Genomic DNA, 12189 nt, shown 5'->3' with positions numbered 1-12189 from the left:
GGATAGTGCGTGACACGATAACATTTGCACTTCACACGGTCGAAATACTGACACACAACTCTAGCAGCTCTTTGAGCATTCACATACACTGGTGTTCAGCACAGCTCATGTTGTGGGTGTCGGATTAAGAAAGCTCTTTGAGAATATGGTCCAGATTGTATGCTGCAACTAGCAAGTGCGGCAAGATGTCAGTAGGTGGCGGGGTGCAGACGTGCTTTCCTGTGCGGCCTGTTGGTCTAGGGGTATGATTCCTGCTTTGGGTGCAGGAGGTCCCGGGTTCAAATCCCGGACAGGCCCTACTTTTCACTTTCGCGACAACCAAACACTACGATAAACTTGCGAGTCTCTGAAAGTAAGCCACGCAACAGGACAAACTGCATGTGGGCCACCGGCCCAAGAGACTGGCAAGTGCGTCATGTGGAAAGCAATCTACGTGGCAGGATTAAGCCGTCTTCGCTCACTTATATCTATACGTAAAGACTGGCACGTACAGCGATTCTATTCGTTTCCCAGGAACTAGTACACCGCATGCACGTTTGTTAAATGCATGCGCATGCAGCACCCAAAACGGAGAGATGTCTTTCCTGCTGGGAGAAACAGCTGAGGGCGTCTTCTCGCAGTTGAACCCCTTTCGTTCCGTTATTGATCCTTGTATCAAAAGCATAAGCATTTGGAGCGTTCCCCATTCACGTGTGGACTGCTATTAACAATTTGCGTTACATGATCCTAGCTAAAATTCTGCATATACAATTCCAACTACCGGCTCGTACACATTTCTAGAAACGAGCGCAAAACACAGCGACAGGTTCCACCGAGACTCGAACTCGGATCGCTGGATTCAAAGTCCAGAGTGCTAACCATTACACCATGGAACCGGATGCCTGTAGCGGTCTTCAATTCAGTAGCATCATGTCATTAAGCCGATGAGATGCGATGTTATTTCATGTAGCGTCCTCAGGAAGTGTTTGCGTGGCAAATGAAGCAACCAGGTAGGCTGAAAGTGGAAGGTGCACCTTCGAATGTAGCAAGAATTCTTGCCAGTATTCGTACATCAAGTGATGTCGAAGGCTCAGGTAATCAAAATCGCGCAACGGCCACTTTCGTATGGTGCATGCATTGTGCTGGAAGCAGCCTAGCTATGGAAACAGCTATGGACACAGAGTACTGGCGAAAACTGCGTGCTGACACAGAACGCTACGTAGTGGGCGGATAGTGCGTGACACGATAACATTTGCACTTCACACGGTCGAAATACTGACACACAACTCTAGCAGCTCTTTGAGCATTCACATACACTGGTGTTCAGCACAGCTCATGTTGTGGGTGTCGGATTAAGAAAGCTCTTTGAGAATATGGTCCAGATTGTATGCTGCAACTAGCAAGTGCGGCAAGATGTCAGTAGGTGGCGGGGTGCAGACGTGCTTCCTTTGCGGCCAGTTGGCCTAGGGGTATGATTCCTGCTTTGGGTGCATGACGTCCCGGGTTCAAATCCCAGACAGGCCCTACTTTTCACTTTCGCGACAACCAAACACTACGTTAAACTTGCGAGTCTCTGAAAGTAAGCCACGCAACAGGACAAACTGCATGTGGGCCACCGGCCCAAGAGACTGGCAAGTGCGTCATGTGGAAAGCAATCTACGTGGCAGGATTAAGCCGTCTTCGCTCACTTATATCTATACGTAAAGACTGGCACGTACAGCGATTCTATTCGTTTCCCAGGAACTAGTACGTCGCATGCACGTTTGTTAAATGCATGCGCATGCAGCACCCAAAACGGAGAGATGTCTTTGCTGCTAGGAGAGACAGCTGAGGGCGTCTTCTCACAGTTGAACCCCTTACGTTCCGTTATTAATCCTAGTATCAAAAGCATAAGCATTTGGAGCGTTCCCCATTCACGTGTGGACTGCTATTAACAATTTGCGTTACATGATCCTAGCTAAAATTCTGCATATACAATTCCAACTACCGGCTCGTACACATTTCTAGAAACGAGCGCAAAACACAGCGTCAGGTTCCACCAAGACTCGATCTAGGATCGCTGGATTCAAAGTCCAGAGTGCTAACCATTACACCATGGAACCGGATGCCTGTAGCGGTCTTCAATTCAGTAGCATCATATCATTAAGCCGATTAGATACGATGTTATTTCATGTAGCGTCCTCAGGAAGTGTTTGCGTGACAAATGAAGCAACCAGGTAGGCTGAAAGTGGAAGGTGCACCTTCGAATGTAGCAAGATATCTTGCCAGTATTCGTACATCAAGTGATATCGAAGGCTCAGGTAATCAAAATCGCGCAACGGCCACTTTCGTATGGTGCATGCATTGTGCTGGAAGCAGCCTAGCTATGGAAACAGCTATGGACACAGAGTACTGTCGAAAACTGCGTGCTGACACAGAACGCTACGTAGTGGGCGGATAGTGCGTGACACGATAACATTTGCACTTCACACGGTCGAAATACTGACACACAACTCTAGCAGCTCTTTGAGCATTCACATACACTGGTGTTCAGCACAGCTCATGTTGTGGGTGTCGGATTAAGAAAGCTCTTTGAGAATATGGTCCAGATTGTATGCTGCAACTAGCAAGTGCGGCAAGATGTCAGTAGGTGGCGGGGTGCAGACGTGCTTTCCTGTGCGGCCTGTTGGTCTAGGGGTATGATTCCTGCTTTGGGTGCAGGAGGTCCCGGGTTCAAATCCCGGACAGGCCCTACTTTTCACTTTCGCGACAACCAAACACTACGATAAACTTGCGAGTCTCTGAAAGTAAGCCACGCAACAGGACAAACTGCATGTGGGCCACCGGCCCAAGAGACTGGCAAGTGCGTCATGTGGAAAGCAATCTACGTGGCAGGATTAAGCCGTCTTCGCTCACTTATATCTATACGTAAAGACTGGCACGTACAGCGATTCTATTCGTTTCCCAGGAACTAGTACACCGCATGCACGTTTGTTAAATGCATGCGCATGCAGCACCCAAAACGGAGAGATGTCTTTCCTGCTGGGAGAAACAGCTGAGGGCGTCTTCTCGCAGTTGAACCCCTTTCGTTCCGTTATTGATCCTTGTATCAAAAGCATAAGCATTTGGAGCGTTCCCCATTCACGTGTGGACTGCTATTAACAATTTGCGTTACATGATCCTAGCTAAAATTCTGCATATACAATTCCAACTACCGGCTCGTACACATTTCTAGAAACGAGCGCAAAACACAGCGTCAGGTTCCACCGAGACTCGAACTCGGATCGCTGGATTCAAAGTCCAGAGTGCTAACCATTACACCATGGAACCGGATGCCTGTAGCGGTCTTCAATTCAGTAGCATCATGTCATTAAGCCGATGAGATGCGATGTTATTTCATGTAGCGTCCTCAGGAAGTGTTTGCGTGGCAAATGAAGCAACCAGGTAGGCTGAAAGTGGAAGGTGCACCTTCGAATGTAGCAAGAATTCTTGCCAGTATTCGTACATCAAGTGATGTCGAAGGCTCAGGTAATCAAAATCGCGCAACGGCCACTTTCGTATGGTGCATGCATTGTGCTGGAAGCAGCCTAGCTATGGAAACAGCTATGGACACAGAGTACTGGCGAAAACTGCGTGCTGACACAGAACGCTACGTAGTGGGCGGATAGTGCGTGACACGATAACATTTGCACTTCACACGGTCGAAATACTGACACACAACTCTAGCAGCTCTTTGAGCATTCACATACACTGGTGTTCAGCACAGCTCATGTTGTGGGTGTCGGATTAAGAAAGCTCTTTGAGAATATGGTCCAGATTGTATGCTGCAACTAGCAAGTGCGGCAAGATGTCAGTAGGTGGCGGGGTGCAGACGTGCTTCCTTGTGCGGCCAGTTGGTCTAGGGGTATGATTCCTGCTTTGGGTGCATGACGTCCCGGGTTCAAATCCCAGACAGGCCCTACTTTTCACTTTCGCGACAACCAAACACTACGTTAAACTTGCGAGTCTCTGAAAGTAAGCCACGCAACAGGACAAACTGCATATGGGCCACCGGCCCAAGAGACTGGCAAGTGCGTCATGTGGAAAGCAATCTACGTGGCAGGATTAAGCCGTCTTCGCTCACTTATATCTATACGTAAAGACTGGCACGTACAGCGATTCTATTCGTTTCCCAGGAACTAGTACATCGCATGCACGTTTGTTAAATGCATGCGCATGCAGCACCCAAAACGGAGAGATGTCTTTCCTGCTGGGAGAAACAGCTGAGGGCGTCTTCTCGCAGTTGAACCCCTTTCGTTCCGTTATTAATCCTAGTATCAAAAGCATAAGCATTTGGAGCGTTCCCCATTCACGTGTGGACTGCTATTAACAATTTGCGTTACATGATCCTAGCTAAAATTCTGCATATACAATTCCAACTACCGGCTCGTACACATTTCTAGAAACGAGCGCAAAACACAGCGTCAGGTTCCACCGAGACTCGAACTCGGATCGCTGGATTCAAAGTCCAGAGTGCTAACCATTACACCATGGAACCGGATGCCTGTAGCGGTCTTCAATTCAGTAGCATCATGTCATTAAGCCGATGAGATGCGATGTTATTTCATGTAGCGTCCTCAGGAAGTGTTTGCGTGGCAAATGAAGCAACCAGGTAGGCTGAAAGTGGAAGGTGCACCTTCGAATGTAGCAAGAATTCTTGCCAGTATTCGTACATCAAGTGATGTCGAAGGCTCAGGTAATCAAAATCGCGCAACGGCCACTTTCGTATGGTGCATGCATTGTGCTGGAAGCAGCCTAGCTATGGAAACAGCTATGGACACAGAGTACTGGCGAAAACTGCGTGCTGACACAGAACGCTACGTAGTGGGCGGATAGTGCGTGACACGATAACATTTGCACTTCACACGGTCGAAATACTGACACACAACTCTAGCAGCTCTTTGAGCATTCACATACACTGGTGTTCAGCACAGCTCATGTTGTGGGTGTCGGATTAAGAAAGCTCTTTGAGAATATGGTCCAGATTGTATGCTGCAACTAGCAAGTGCGGCAAGATATCAGTAGGTGGCGGGGTGCAGACGTGCTTCCTTGTGCGGCCTGTTGGTCTAGGGGTATGATTCCTGCTTTGGGTGCAGGAGGTGCCGGGTTCAAAACCCGGACAGGCCCTACTTTTCACTTTCGCGACAACCAAACACTACGTTAAACTTGCGAGTCTCTGAAAGTAAGCCACGCAACAGGACAAACTGCATGTGGGCCACCGGCCCAAGAGACTGGCAAGTGCGTCATGTGGAAAGCAATCTACGTGGCAGGATTAAGGCGTCTTCGCTCACTTATATCTATACGTAAAGACTGGCACGTACAGCGATTCTATTCGGTTCCCAGGAACTAGTACATCGCATGCACGTTTGTTAAATGCATGCGCATGCAGCACCCAAAACGGAGAGATGTCTTTCCTGCTGGGAGAAACAGCTGAGGGCGTCTTCTCGCAGTTGAACCCCTTTCGTTCCGTTATTAATCCTAGTATCAAAAGCATAAGCATTTGGAGCGTTCCCCATTCACGTGTGGACTGCTATTAACAATTTGCGTTACATGATCCTAGCTAAAATTCTGCATATACAATTCCAACTACCGGCTCGTACACATTTCTAGAAACGAGCGCAAAACACAGCGTCAGGTTCCACCGAGACTCGAACTCGGATCGCTGGATTCAAAGTCCACAGTGCTAACCATTACACCATGGAACCGGATGCCTGTAGCGGTCTTCAGTTCAGTAGCATCATGTCATTAAGCCGATGAGATGCGATGTTATTTCATGTAGCGTCCTCAGGAAGTGTTTGCGTGGCAAATGAAGCAACCAAGTAGGCTGAAAGTGGAAGGTGCACCTTCGAATGTAGCAAGAATTCTTGCCAGTATTCGTACATCAAGTGATGTCGAAGGCTCAGGTAATCAAAATCGCGCAACGGCCACTTTCGTATGGTGCATGCATTGTGCTGGAAGCAGCCTAGCTATGGAAACAGCTATGGACACAGAGTACTGGCGAAAACTGCGTGCTGACACAGAACGCTACGTAGTGGGCGGATAGTGCGTGACACGATAACATTTGCACTTCACACGGTCGAAATACTGACACACAACTCTAGCAGCTCTTTGAGCATTCACATACACTGGTGTTCAGCACAGCTCATGTTGTGGGTGTCGGATTAAGAAAGCTCTTTAAGAATATGGTCCAGATTGTATGCTGCAACTAGCAAGTGCGGCAAGATGTCAGTAGGTGGCGGGGTGCAGACGTGCTTCCTTGTGCGGCCTGTTGGTCTAGGGGTATGATTCCTGCTTTGGGTGCAGGAGGTCCCGGGTTCAAATCCCGGACAGGCCCTACTTTTCACTTTCGCGACAACCAAACACTACGTTAAACTTGCGAGTCTCTGAAAGTAAGCCACGCAACAGGACAAACTGCATGTGGGCCACCGGCCCAAGAGACTGGCAAGTGCGTCATGTGGAAAGCAATCTACGTGGCAGGATTAAGCCGTCTTCGCTCACTTATATCTATACGTAAAGACTGGCACGTACAGCGATTCTATTCGTTTCCCAGGAACTAGTACATCGCATGCACGTTTGTTAAATGCATGCGCATGCAGCACCCAAAACGGAGAGATGTCTTTCCTGCTGGGAGAAACAGCTGAGGGCGTCTTCTCGCAGTTGAACCCCTTTCGTTCCGTTATTAATCCTAGTATCAAAAGCATAAGCATTTGGAGCGTTCCCCATTCACGTGTGGACTGCTATTAACAATTTGCGTTACATGATCCTAGCTAAAATTCTGCATATACAATTCCAACTACCGGCTCGTACACATTTCTAGAAACGAGCGCAAAACACAGCGTCAGGTTCCACCGAGACTCGAACTCGGATCGCTGGATTCAAAGTCCAGAGTGCTAAACATTACACCATGGAACCGGATGCCTGTAGCGGTCTTCAATTCAGTAGCATCATGTCATTAAGCCGATGAGATGCGATGTTATTTCATGTAGCGTCCTCAGGAAGTGTTTGCGTGGCAAATGAAGCAACCAGGTAGGCTGAAAGTGGAAGGTGCACCTTCGAATGTAGCAAGAATTCTTGCCAGTATTCGTACATCAAGTGATGTCGAAGGCTCAGGTAATCAAAATCGCGCAACGGCCACTTTCGTATGGTGCATGCATTGTGCTGGAAGCAGCCTAGCTATGGAAACAGCTATGGACACAGAGTACTGGCGAAAACTGCGTGCTGACACAGAACGCTACGTAGTGGGCGGATAGTGCGTGACACGATAACATTTGCACTTCACACGGTCGAAATACTGACACACAACTCTAGCAGCTCTTTGAGCATTCACATACACTGGTGTTCAGCACAGCTCATGTTGTGGGTGTCGGATTAAGAAAGCTCTTTAAGAATATGGTCCAGATTGTATGCTGCAACTAGCAAGTGCGGCAAGATGTCAGTAGGTGGCGGGGTGCAGACGTGCTTCCTTGTGCGGCCTGTTGGTCTAGGGGTATGATTCCTGCTTTGGCTGCAGGAGGTCCCGGGTTCAAATCCCGGACAGGCCCTACTTTTCACTTTCGCGACAACCAAACACTACGTTAAACTTGCGAGTCTCTGAAAGTAAGCCACGCAACAGGACAAACTGCATGTGGGCCACCGGCCCAAGAGACTGGCAAGTGCGTCATGTGGAAAGCAATCTACGTGGCAGGATTAAGCCGTCTTCGCTCACTTATATCTATACGTAAAGACTGGCACGTACAGCGATTCTATTCGTTTCCCAGGAACTAGTACACCGCATGCACGTTTGTTAAATGCATGCGCATGCAGCACCCAAAACGGAGAGATGTCTTTCCTGCTGGGAGAAACAGCTGAGGGCGTCTTCTCGCAGTTGAACCCCTTTCGTTCCGTTATTAATCCTAGTATCAAAAGCATAAGCATTTGGAGCGTTCCCCATTCACGTGTGGACTGCTATTAACAATTTGCGTTACATGATCCTAGCTAAAATTCTGCATATACAATTCCAACTACCGGCTCGTACACATTTCTAGAAACGAGCGCAAAACACAGCGTCAGGTTCCACCGAGACTCGAACTCGGATCGCTGGATTCAAAGTCGAGAGTGCTAACCATTACACCATGGAACCAGATGCCTGTAGCGGTCTTCAATTCAGTAGCATCATGTCATTAAGCCGATGAGATGCGATGTTATTTCATGTAGCGTCCTCAGGAAGTGTTTGCGTGGCAAATGAAGCAACCAGGTAGGCTGAAAGTGGAAGGTGCACCTTCGAATGTAGCAAGAATTCTTGCCAGTATTCGTACATCAAGTGATGTCGAAGGCTCAGGTAATCAAAATCGCGCAACGGCCACTTTCGTATGGTGCATGCATTGTGCTGGAAGCAGCCTAGCTATGGAAACAGCTATGGACACAGAGTACTGGCGAAAACTGCGTGCTGACACAGAACGCTACGTAGTGGGCGGATAGTGCGTGACACGATAACATTTGCACTTCACACGGTCGAAATACTGACACACAACTCTAGCAGCTCTTTGAGCATTCACATACACTGGTGTTCAGCACAGCTCATGTTGTGGGTGTCGGATTAAGAAAGCTCTTTGAGAATATGGTCCAGATTGTATGCTGCAACTAGCAAGTGCGGCAAGATGGCAGTAGGTGGCGGGGTGCAGACGTGCTTCCTTGTGCGGCCTGTTGGTCTAGGTGTTTGATTCCTGCTTTGGGTGCATGAGGTCCCGGGTTCAAATCCCAGACAGGCCCTACTTTTCACTTTCGCGACAACCAAACACTACGTTAAACTTGCGAGTCTCTGAAAGTAAGCCACGCAACAGGACAAACTGCATGTGGGCCACCGGCCCAAGAGACTGGCAAGTGCGTCATGTGGAAAGCAATCTACGTGGCAGGATTAAGCCGTCTTCGCTCACTTATATCTATACGTAAAGACTGGCACGTACAGCGATTCTATTCGTTTCCCAGGAACTAGTACATCGCATGCACGTTTGTTAAATGCATGCGCATGCAGCACCCAAAACGGAGAGATGTCTTTCCTGCTGGGAGAAACAGCTGAGGGCGTCTTCTCGCAGTTGAACCCCTTTCGTTCCGTTATTAATCCTAGTATCAAAAGCATAAGCATTTGGAGCGTTCCCCATTCACGTGTGGACTGCTATTAACAATTTGCGTTACATGATCCTAGCTAAAATTCTGCATATACAATTCCAACTACCGGCTCGTACACATTTCTAGAAACGAGCGCAAAACACAGCGTCAGGTTCCACCAAGACTCGAACTCGGATCGCTGGATTCAAAGTCCAGAGTGCTAAACATTACACCATGGAACCGGATGCCTGTAGCGGTCTTCAATTCAGTAGCATCATGTCATTAGGCCGATGAGATGCGATGTTATTTCATGTAGCGTCCTCAGGAAGTGTTTTCGTGGCAAATGAAGCAACCAGGTAGGCTGAAAGTGGAAGGTGCACCTTCGAATGTAGCAAGAATTCTTGCCAGTATTCGTACATCAAGTGATGTCGAAGGCTCAGGTAATCAAAATCGCGCAACGGCCACTTTCGTATGGTGCATGCATTGTGCTGGAAGCAGCCTAGCTATGGAAACAGCTATGGACACAGAGTACTGGCGAAAACTGCGTGCTGACACAGAACGCTACGAAGTGGGCGGATAGTGCGTGACACGATAACATTTGCACTTCACACGGTCGAAATACTGACACACAACTCTAGCAGCTCTTTGAGCATTCACATACACTGGTGTTCAGCACAGCTCATGTTGTGGGTGTCGGATTAAGAAAGCTCTTTGAGAATATGGTCCAGATTGTATGCTGCAACTAGCAAGTGCGGCAAGATGTCAGTAGGTGGCGGGGTGCAGACGTGCTTCCTTGTGCGGCCTGTTGGTCTAGGGGTATGATTCCTGCTTTGGGTGCAGGAGGTCCCGGGTTCAAATCCCGGACATGCCCTACTTTTCACTTTCGCGACAACCAAACACTACGTTAAACTTGCGAGTCTCTGAAAGTAAGCCACGCAACAGGACAAACTGCATGTGGGCCACCGGCCCAAGAGACTGGCAAGTGCGTCATGTGGAAAGCAATCTACGTGGCAGGATTAAGCCGTCTTCGCTCACTTATATCTATACGTAAAGACTGGCACGTACAGCGATTCTATTCGTTTCCCAGGAACTAGTACACCGCATGCACGTTTGTTAAATGCATGCGCATGCAGCACCCAAAACGGAGAGATGTCTTTCCTGCAGGGAGAAACAGCTGAGGGCGTCTTCTCGCAGTTGAACCCCTTTCGTTCCGTTAGTAATCCTAGTATCAAAAGCATAAGCATTTGGAGCGTTCCCCATTCACGTGTGGACTGCTATTAACAATTTGCGTTACATGATCCTAGCTAAAATTCTGCATATACAATTCCAACTACCGGCTCGTACACATTTCTAGAAACGAGCGCAAAACACAGCGTCAGGTTCCACCGAGACTCGAACTCGGATCGCTGGATTCAAAGTCCAGAGTGCTAACCATTACACCATGGAACCGGATGCCTGTAGCGGTCTTCAATTCAGTAGCATCATGTCATTAAGCCGATGAGATGCGATGTTATTTCATGTAGCGTCCTCAGGAAGTGTTTGCGTGGCAAATGAAGCAACCAGGTAGGCTGAAAGTGGAAGGTGCACCTTCGAATGTAGCAAGAATTCTTGCCAGTATTCGTACATCAAGTGATGTCGAAGGCTCAGGTAATCAAAATCGCGCAACGGCCACTTTCGTATGGTGCATGCATTGTGCTGGAAGCAGCCTAGCTATGGAAACAGCTATGGACACAGAGTACTGGCGAAAACTGCGTGCTGACACAGAACGCTACGTAGTGGGCGGATAGTGCGTGACACGATAACATTTGCACTTCACACGGTCGAAATACTGACACACAACTCTAGCAGCTCTTTGAGCATTCACATACACTGGTGTTCAGCACAGCTCATGTTGTGGGTGTCGGATTAAGAAAGCTCTTTGAGAATATGGTCCAGATTGTATGCTGCAACTAGCAAGTGCGGCAAGATGTCAGTAGGTGGCGGGGTGCAGACGTGCTTCCTTGTGCGGCCTGTTGGTCTAGGGGTATGATTCGTGCTTTGGGTGCAGGAGGTGCCGGGTTCAAAACCCGGACAGGCCCTACTTTTCACTTTCGCGACAACCAAACACTACGTTAAACTTGCGAGTCTCTGAAAGTAAGCCACGCAACAGGACAAACTGCATGTGGGCCACCGGCCCAAGAGACTGGCAAGTGCGTCATGTGGAAAGCAATCTACGTGGCAGGATTAAGCCGTCTTCGCTCACTTATATCTATACGTAAAGACTGGCACGTACAGCGATTCTATTCGTTTCCCAGGAACTAGTACACCGCATGCACGTTTGTTAAATGCATGCGCATGCAGCACCCAAAACGGAGAGATGTCTTTCCTGCTGGGAGAAACAGCTGAGAGCGTCTTCTCGCAGTTGAACCCCTTTCGTTCCGTTATTAATCCTAGTATCAAAAGCATAAGCATTTGGAGCGTTCCCCATTCACGTGTGGACTGCTATTAACAATTTGCGTTACATGATCCTAGCTAAAATTCTGCATATACAATTCCAACTACCGGCTCGTACACATTTCTAGAAACGAGCGCAAAACACAGCGTCAGGTTCCACCGAGACTCGAACTCGGATCGCTGGATTCAAAGTCCAGAGTGCTAACCATTACACCATGGAACCAGATGCCTGTAGCGGTCTTCAATTCAGTAGCATCATGTCATTAAGCCGATGAGATGCGATGTTATTTCATGTAGCGTCCTCAGGAAGTGTTTGCGTGGCAAATGAAGCAACCAGGTAGGCTGAAAGTGGAAGGTGCACCTTCGAATGTAGCAAGAATTCTTGCCAGTATTCGTACATCAAGTGATGTCGAAGGCTCAGGTAATCAAAATCGCGCAACGGCCACTTTCGTATGGTGCATGCATTGTGCTGGAAGCAGCCTAGCTATGGAAACAGCTATGGACACAGAGTACTGGCGAAAACTGCGTGCTGACACAGAACGCTACGTAGTGGGCGGATAGTGCGTGACACGATAACATTTGCACTTCACACGGTCGAAATACTGACACACAACTCTAGCAGCTCTTTGAGCATTCACATACACTGGTGTTCAGCACAGCTCATGTTGTGGGTGT

The 12189-nt window shown here is 48.4% G+C and overlaps 16 non-coding genes across 16 annotated transcripts; 6 read left to right on the top strand and 10 right to left on the bottom strand.

Annotated features, from left to right (window-relative positions):
- The first annotated feature begins 225 nt into the window (after window positions 1–225).
- Trnap-ugg (transfer RNA proline (anticodon UGG)) lies at window positions 226–297 on the top strand. The gene has a single exon. It is a non-coding gene; the product is annotated as a tRNA-Pro (tRNA).
- A 506-nt stretch (window positions 298–803) lies between these two features.
- Window positions 804–875, bottom strand: Trnaq-uug (transfer RNA glutamine (anticodon UUG)). Its single transcript has one exon. It is a non-coding gene; the product is annotated as a tRNA-Gln (tRNA).
- Window positions 876–2009: 1134 nt separating this feature from the next.
- On the bottom strand, window positions 2010–2081 carry Trnaq-uug (transfer RNA glutamine (anticodon UUG)). Its single transcript has one exon. It is a non-coding gene; the product is annotated as a tRNA-Gln (tRNA).
- Window positions 2082–2638: 557 nt separating this feature from the next.
- On the top strand, window positions 2639–2710 carry Trnap-ugg (transfer RNA proline (anticodon UGG)). The gene has a single exon. It is a non-coding gene; the product is annotated as a tRNA-Pro (tRNA).
- Window positions 2711–3216: 506 nt separating this feature from the next.
- On the bottom strand, window positions 3217–3288 carry Trnaq-uug (transfer RNA glutamine (anticodon UUG)). The gene has a single exon. It is a non-coding gene; the product is annotated as a tRNA-Gln (tRNA).
- A 1135-nt stretch (window positions 3289–4423) lies between these two features.
- Window positions 4424–4495, bottom strand: Trnaq-uug (transfer RNA glutamine (anticodon UUG)). Its single transcript has one exon. It is a non-coding gene; the product is annotated as a tRNA-Gln (tRNA).
- A 557-nt stretch (window positions 4496–5052) lies between these two features.
- Window positions 5053–5124, top strand: Trnap-ugg (transfer RNA proline (anticodon UGG)). Its single transcript has one exon. It is a non-coding gene; the product is annotated as a tRNA-Pro (tRNA).
- A 506-nt stretch (window positions 5125–5630) lies between these two features.
- Trnaq-uug (transfer RNA glutamine (anticodon UUG)) lies at window positions 5631–5702 on the bottom strand. The gene has a single exon. It is a non-coding gene; the product is annotated as a tRNA-Gln (tRNA).
- Window positions 5703–6259: 557 nt separating this feature from the next.
- Trnap-ugg (transfer RNA proline (anticodon UGG)) lies at window positions 6260–6331 on the top strand. Its single transcript has one exon. It is a non-coding gene; the product is annotated as a tRNA-Pro (tRNA).
- A 506-nt stretch (window positions 6332–6837) lies between these two features.
- Window positions 6838–6909, bottom strand: Trnaq-uug (transfer RNA glutamine (anticodon UUG)). The gene has a single exon. It is a non-coding gene; the product is annotated as a tRNA-Gln (tRNA).
- Window positions 6910–7466: 557 nt separating this feature from the next.
- Trnap-ugg (transfer RNA proline (anticodon UGG)) lies at window positions 7467–7538 on the top strand. The gene has a single exon. It is a non-coding gene; the product is annotated as a tRNA-Pro (tRNA).
- A 506-nt stretch (window positions 7539–8044) lies between these two features.
- Trnaq-uug (transfer RNA glutamine (anticodon UUG)) lies at window positions 8045–8116 on the bottom strand. The gene has a single exon. It is a non-coding gene; the product is annotated as a tRNA-Gln (tRNA).
- Window positions 8117–9251: 1135 nt separating this feature from the next.
- Window positions 9252–9323, bottom strand: Trnaq-uug (transfer RNA glutamine (anticodon UUG)). The gene has a single exon. It is a non-coding gene; the product is annotated as a tRNA-Gln (tRNA).
- Window positions 9324–9880: 557 nt separating this feature from the next.
- On the top strand, window positions 9881–9952 carry Trnap-ugg (transfer RNA proline (anticodon UGG)). The gene has a single exon. It is a non-coding gene; the product is annotated as a tRNA-Pro (tRNA).
- A 506-nt stretch (window positions 9953–10458) lies between these two features.
- Window positions 10459–10530, bottom strand: Trnaq-uug (transfer RNA glutamine (anticodon UUG)). The gene has a single exon. It is a non-coding gene; the product is annotated as a tRNA-Gln (tRNA).
- A 1135-nt stretch (window positions 10531–11665) lies between these two features.
- On the bottom strand, window positions 11666–11737 carry Trnaq-uug (transfer RNA glutamine (anticodon UUG)). Its single transcript has one exon. It is a non-coding gene; the product is annotated as a tRNA-Gln (tRNA).
- Window positions 11738–12189: the final 452 nt, after the last annotated feature.

This window comes from Schistocerca cancellata, chromosome 2 (assembly GCF_023864275.1).
Source record: "Schistocerca cancellata isolate TAMUIC-IGC-003103 chromosome 2, iqSchCanc2.1, whole genome shotgun sequence".
Lineage (NCBI taxonomy): Eukaryota > Metazoa > Arthropoda > Insecta > Orthoptera > Acrididae > Schistocerca > Schistocerca cancellata.
The sequence above is the reverse complement of the archived record's forward strand: the minus strand, read 5'-3'. Positions and strand labels throughout refer to the sequence as shown.